The 7355-nt window shown below is 32.3% G+C and overlaps 2 non-coding genes across 2 annotated transcripts; both read left to right on the top strand.

The window, feature by feature from the left end:
• Positions 1 to 4122: 4122 nt before the first annotated feature.
• On the top strand, positions 4123 to 6118 carry LOC116802977. Its single transcript, XR_004363287.1, has one exon. It is a non-coding gene; the product is annotated as a small subunit ribosomal RNA (ribosomal RNA).
• A 687-nt stretch (positions 6119 to 6805) lies between these two features.
• LOC116802976 lies at positions 6806 to 6984 on the top strand. Its single transcript, XR_004363286.1, has one exon. It is a non-coding gene; the product is annotated as a 5.8S ribosomal RNA (ribosomal RNA).
• The last annotated feature ends 371 nt before the right edge of the window (positions 6985 to 7355 follow it).

The raw sequence follows: 7355 nt of genomic DNA, 5'->3' as shown, positions 1-7355 counted from the left end.
CACCTCGTCATCAATTTAGTGACGCATATGATATTGTCCCTATCATATAATTAATATACAGACTTTAATGAATTGTGTCAAGTTGCCAAACACCTCGTCATCAATTTAGTGACGCATATGATATTGTCCCTATCATATAATTTTGATATATAGACTTTAAAGAATTGTATCAAGTTGCCAAACACCTCGTCATCATTTAGTGACGCATATGATATTGTCCCTATCATATAATTAATATAAAGACTTTAATGGATTGTGTCAAGTTGCCAAACACCTCGTCATCAATTTAGTGACGCATATGATATTGTCCTTATTATATAATTTTTGATATAAAGACTTTAAAGAATTGTATCAAGTTGCCAAACACCTCGTCATCAATTTAGTGACGCATATGATATTGTCCCTATCATATAATTAATATACAGACTCTAATGAATTGTGTCAAGTTGCCAAACACCTCGTCATCAATTTAGTGACGCATATGATATTGTCCCTATCATATAATTTTTGATATAAAGACTTTAAAGAATTGTATCAAGTTGCCAAACACCTCGTCATCAATTTAGTGACGCATATGATATTGTCCCTTTCATATAATTAATATAAAGACTTTAATGGATTGTGTCAAGTTGCCAAACACCTCGTCATCAACTACTATATTATGGTTGCGCCGACCTCTCATATTGTATTCTCTTATGTGTTCATAGGATTTTGACAATTATACGAGTAAATTAAATAATATACATATGAAAATGATTAATTATTATATGTATAAGGGAAAAAATGATGAAATATTCCCATATTATCTTAGTATTATAGAGGAAAGACCGTTGCCGACCTCTGATATTGTTCAAACTTATGTATTTATATGATTTTGGCAATTATATGAGTAAATTAAAAAATATACATATGAAAATGGTTAATTATTATATGTATATGGGAAAAAATGCTAAGATATTCCCATATTCTCTTAGTATTATAGAGAAAAGCCATTTAAGTGAGAGGGTATAGTAGTGTAAACGACCGGAATTACGACAGAGGGTTCAAAAACTACTATAGGTAGGCAGTGGTTGCCGACCTCTCATATTGTTCAAAACTTATGTATTCATATGATTTTGGCAATTGTATGAGTAAATTAAATAATATACATATGAAAATGATTAATTATTATATGTATAAGGGAAAAAATGCTGAAATATTCCCACATTCTCTTAGTATTATAGAGAAAATCCATTATAGTGAGAGGGTATAGTAGTGTAAACGACCGGAATTACGACAGAGGGTTCAAAAACTACTATAGGTAGGCAGTGGTTGCCGACCTCTCATATTGTTCAAAACTTATGTATTCATATGAATTTGGCAATTATATGAGTAAATTAAATAATATACATATGAAAATGATTAATTATTATATGTATAAGGGAAAAAATGCTGAAATATTCCCACATTCTCTTAGTATTATAGAGAAAATCCATTATAGTGAGAGGGTATAGTAGTGTAAACGACCGGAATTACGACAGAGGGTTCAAAAACTACTATAGGTAGGCAGTGGTTGCCGACCTCTCATATTGTTCAAAACTTATGTATTCATATGATTTTGGCAATTATATGATTAAATTAAATAATATACATATGAAAATGGTTAATTATTATATGTATATGGGAAAAAATGCAGAGATATTCCCATATTCTCTTAGTATTATAGAGAAAAGCCATTTAAGTGAGAGGGTATAGTAGTGTAAACGACCGGAATTACGACAGAGGGTTCAAAAACTACTATAGGTAGGCAGTGGTTGCCGACCTCTCATATTGTTCAAAACTTATGTATTCATATGATTTTGGCAATTGTATGAGTAAATTAAATAATATACATACGAAAATGATTAATTATTATATGTATATGGGAAAAAATGCAGAGATATTCCCATATTCTCTTAGTATTATAGAGAAAAGCCATTTAAGTGAGAGGGTATAGTAGTGTAAACCACCGGAATTACGACAGAGGGTTCAAAAACTACTATAGGTAGGCAGTGGTTGCCGACCTCTCATATTGTTCAAAACTTATGTATTCATATGATTTTGGCAATTGTATGAGTAAATTAAATAATATACATATGAAAATGATTAATTATTATATGTATAAGGGAAAAAATGCTGAAATATTCCCACATTCTCTTAGTATTATAGAGAAAATCCATTATAGTGAGAGGGTATAGTAGTGTAAACGACCGGAATTACGACAGAGGGTTCAAAAACTACTATAGGTAGGCAGTGGTTGCCGACCTCTCATATTGTTCAAAACTTATGTATTCATATGATTTTGGCAATTATATGATTAAATTAAATAATATACATATGAAAATGGTTAATTATTATATGTATATGGGAAAAAATGCTGAGATATTCCCATATTCTCTTAGTATTATAGAGAAAAGCCATTTAAGTGAGAGGGTATAGTAGTGTAAACGACCGGAATTACGACAGAGGGTTCAAAAACTACTATAGGTAGGCAGTGGTTGCCGACCTCTCATATTGTTCAAAACTTATGTATTCATATGATTTTGGCAATTGTATGAGTAAATTAAATAATATACATATGAAAATGATTAATTATTATATGTATAAGGGAAAAAATGCTGAAATATTCCCACATTCTCTTAGTATTATAGAGAAAATCCATTATAGTGAGAGGGTATAGTAGTGTAAACGACCGGAATTACGACAGAGGGTTCAAAAACTACTATAGGTAGGCAGTGGTTGCCGACCTCTCATATTGTTCAAAACTTATGTATTCATATGATTTTGGCAATTATATGATTAAATTAAATAATATACATATGAAAATGGTTAATTATTATATGTATATGGGAAAAAATGCTGAGATATTCCCATATTCTCTTAGTATTATAGAGAAAAGCCATTATAGTGAGAGGGTATAGTAGTGTAAACGACCGGAATTACGACAGAGGGTTCAAAAACTACTATAGGTAGGCAGTGGTTGCCGACCTCTCATATTGTTCAAAACTTATGTATTCATATGAATTTGGCAATTATATGAGTAAATTAAATAATAAACATATAAAAATTAATATTTATTATATGTATAAAAAAAAAAATAATCATATTATATATGAATAATGGAAAAAAAATGAAATGTTCCTATAATCTCTTAATATATAAGAGAATAGACCGTATGTTGGGTGGCAAACGGAATTGAAAATACCCGCTTTGAGGACAGCGGGTTCAAAAACTACTATAGGTAGGCAGTGGTTGCCGACCTCCCGCATTATTCGAAATATTTATTTCGGATTATGTTTATATTGGTTACATAAAATAAAGTATATTATTATCCGTACAAATTTGTTTCTCAGTTCTATAGAACACGGGACTTGGCTCCGCGGATAATAGGAATATACGCTTTTTAGATAATATCGTTGAAACAAAAGTCAAGTTTCTATTATATATAGAATAACAAATCGTTTCCATATATTATCGTTAATTTTTGGAGGCAGGCAAATATTAATTTATTACCTGCCGTATAGTTGGATTATTATATCGTTACGGTATAATACAAATATGGATTCTTATGAAAGAAATATAAAATTATATATTAAATGTGGAAATATTATCATATGCGCTTGGTTTTATGTTATATATTACCAGAGAGATATATGAAAAGAGATAAATTTTAAATTTATCTTCAAAATGCAAATGATTTAACTTAATATTTATATTGGTTAAACAAAAATTGTACATGTGTGGATACAATAATTATGTATGTTGGAAATAAAATGATATTTTATAATGAAATATGTATATATAAAAAGATAAAATTATAGAAACATATATATTACAATAATTATATGAAATTCTTGTTATATTGGTAAAACAAGTATAAATTAAAAATGAAAATATGGATTACGAATGCTATATAAAAATGGCCGTAATCGAATAGATTTTTTACTTATATTTATATATTTAAAATTTTACCCAAAGGCGAAATATTGAATTTTATTCAATATAATAAAAATCATGGAATTATATAAAGTGAAAAATCTATATATCTATTATATTGCTTATTTCGATTCAAAAAATATGAATGGAATATGAAGGAAAAACATTATTCTGGTTGATCCTGCCAGTAGTTATATGCTTGTCTCAAAGATTAAGCCATGCATGTCTAAGTACACACGAATTAAAAGTGAAACCGCAAAAGGCTCATTATATCAGTTATGGTTCCTTAGATCGTTAACAGTTACTTGGATAACTGTGGTAATTCTAGAGCTAATACATGCAATTAAAACATGAACCTTATGGGACATGTGCTTTTATTAGGCTAAAACCAAGCGATCGCAAGATCGTTATATTGGTTGAACTCTAGATAACATGCAGATCGTATGGTCTTGTACCGACGACAGATCTTTCAAATGTCTGCCCTATCAACTTTTGATGGTAGTATCTAGGACTACCATGGTTGCAACGGGTAACGGGGAATCAGGGTTCGATTCCGGAGAGGGAGCCTGAGAAACGGCTACCACATCTAAGGAAGGCAGCAGGCGCGTAAATTACCCACTCCCAGCTCGGGGAGGTAGTGACGAAAAATAACAATACAGGACTCATATCCGAGGCCCTGTAATTGGAATGAGTACACTTTAAATCCTTTAACAAGGACCAATTGGAGGGCAAGTCTGGTGCCAGCAGCCGCGGTAATTCCAGCTCCAATAGCGTATATTAAAGTTGTTGCGGTTAAAACGTTCGTAGTTGAACTTGTGCTTCATACGGGTAGTACAACTTACAATTGTGGTTAGTACTATACCTTTATGTATGTAAGCGTATTACCGGTGGAGTTCTTATATGTGATTAAATACTTGTATTTTTTCATATGTTCCTCCTATTTAAAAACCTGCACTAGTGCTCTTAAACGAGTGTTATTGTGGGCCGGTACTATTACTTTGAACAAATTAGAGTGCTTAAAGCAGGCTTCAAATGCCTGAATATTCTGTGCATGGGATAATGAAATAAGACCTCTGTTCTGCTTTCATTGGTTTTCAGATCAAGAGGTAATGATTAATAGAAGCAGTTTGGGGGCATTAGTATTACGACGCGAGAGGTGAAATTCTTGGACCGTCGTAAGACTAACTTAAGCGAAAGCATTTGCCAAAGATGTTTTCATTAATCAAGAACGAAAGTTAGAGGTTCGAAGGCGATCAGATACCGCCCTAGTTCTAACCATAAACGATGCCAGCTAGCAATTGGGTGTAGCTACTTTTATGGCTCTCTCAGTCGCTTCCCGGGAAACCAAAGCTTTTGGGCTCCGGGGGAAGTATGGTTGCAAAGCTGAAACTTAAAGGAATTGACGGAAGGGCACCACCAGGAGTGGAGCCTGCGGCTTAATTTGACTCAACACGGGAAAACTTACCAGGTCCGAACATAAGTGTGTAAGACAGATTGATAGCTCTTTCTCGAATCTATGGGTGGTGGTGCATGGCCGTTCTTAGTTCGTGGAGTGATTTGTCTGGTTAATTCCGATAACGAACGAGACTCAAATATATTAAATAGATATCTTCAGGATTATGGTGCTGAAGCTTATGTTAGCCTTCATTCATGGTGGCAGTAAAATGTTTATTGTGTTTGAATGTGTTTATGTAAGTGGAGCCGTACCTGTTGGTTTGTCCCATTATAAGGACACTAGCTTCTTAAATGGACAAATTGCGTCTAGCAATAATGAGATTGAGCAATAACAGGTCTGTGATGCCCTTAGATGTCCTGGGCTGCACGCGCGCTACAATGAAAGTATCAACGTGTATTTCCTAGACCGAGAGGTCCGGGTAAACCGCTGAACCACTTTCATGCTTGGGATTGTGAACTGAAACTGTTCACATGAACTTGGAATTCCCAGTAAGTGTGAGTCATTAACTCGCATTGATTACGTCCCTGCCCTTTGTACACACCGCCCGTCGCTACTACCGATTGAATTATTTAGTGAGGTCTCCGGACGTGATCACTGTGACGCCTTGCGTGTTACGGTTGTTTCGCAAAAGTTGACCGAACTTGATTATTTAGAGGAAGTAAAAGTCGTAACAAGGTTTCCGTAGGTGAACCTGCGGAAGGATCATTATTGTATAATATCCTTATCGTTAATAAATATTTGTTATAATACAAATAAATACAATTTACCAAAATAAAAATATTACAAAATGATTCCACGGAATCAAAAGTTAAAGTCAAAATAAAATGAAGATGGCTTTTATTTTATATGTGGGGCTTGGCAACCTCATAAAAAGACTTTAACATTATTAATGTTGCTGTGCGTATTTGTGGCAGTACTTACTACAACAACGGCGTTTCCTATAAAAACAAATTCTCGAAAATGGAAATCGAAGAAACTAAACTAAATTCGAAAGTAGAAGTCGAATTAAAATAAAAATAATTTTGAATGTGTGGTAATCAAAATAAGTGTGTGTGTATATGGACCATAATATACACGCGTTGCGAATATGTATTGTTCATCTATGTTATGAGCATACGTTGGCTAATGCAACAACCTAAAATATACAATGTTTGTACCTGTCATCCATCAGGTTAATGTTTTATATAAATTTTGCAGTATGTGTCACCCAAAATAGCAAACCATAACCAGATTATTATGATACATAATGCTTATATGAAACTAAGACATTTCGCAACATTTATTTTAGGTATAAAAATAAATTTATTGAAGGAATTGATATATGCCAGTAAAATGGTGTATTTTTAATTTCTTTCAATAAAAACAATATTGACATTATATAAAATTGAATTATAAAACTCTAAGCGGTGGATCACTCGGCTCATGGGTCGATGAAGAACGCAGCAAACTGTGCGTCATCGTGTGAACTGCAGGACACATGAACATCGACATTTTGAACGCATATCGCAGTCCATGCTGTTATGTACTTTAATTAATTTTATAGTGCTGCTTGGACTACATATGGTTGAGGGTTGTAAGACTATGCTAATTAAGTTGTTTATAAATTTTTTATAAGCATATGGTATATTATTGGATTAAATAATGATTTTATTCATAATATTAAAAAAGAAATGAAAAACATTATCTCACATTTGAATGTGAAAAACGAAGAGAAATATTTTCTTTTTCAATCAAATAATACTGAGAAATGTCTAGCATAAAAAATTGAAATATTTTTCATCTAGAATTGTCTCTTATTAATGATTCGGAAAAAGAAAAATCTTGGTTTTGTTATTATTCTTCGTTGGTTCGTTAAATGGATAAAAATGACTTTGCTTACAAGAACTATTGGAACTATTTATAACGAATTTAATTGATTGTTTTATCATTTATATATAAAGAATTT

The sequence above is a fragment of the Drosophila sechellia genome, unplaced genomic scaffold (genome assembly GCF_004382195.2).
Source record: "Drosophila sechellia strain sech25 unplaced genomic scaffold, ASM438219v1 U_262, whole genome shotgun sequence".
Classification (NCBI taxonomy): domain Eukaryota; kingdom Metazoa; phylum Arthropoda; class Insecta; order Diptera; family Drosophilidae; genus Drosophila; species Drosophila sechellia.
This window is presented reverse-complemented; position numbering and strand designations above follow the sequence as displayed.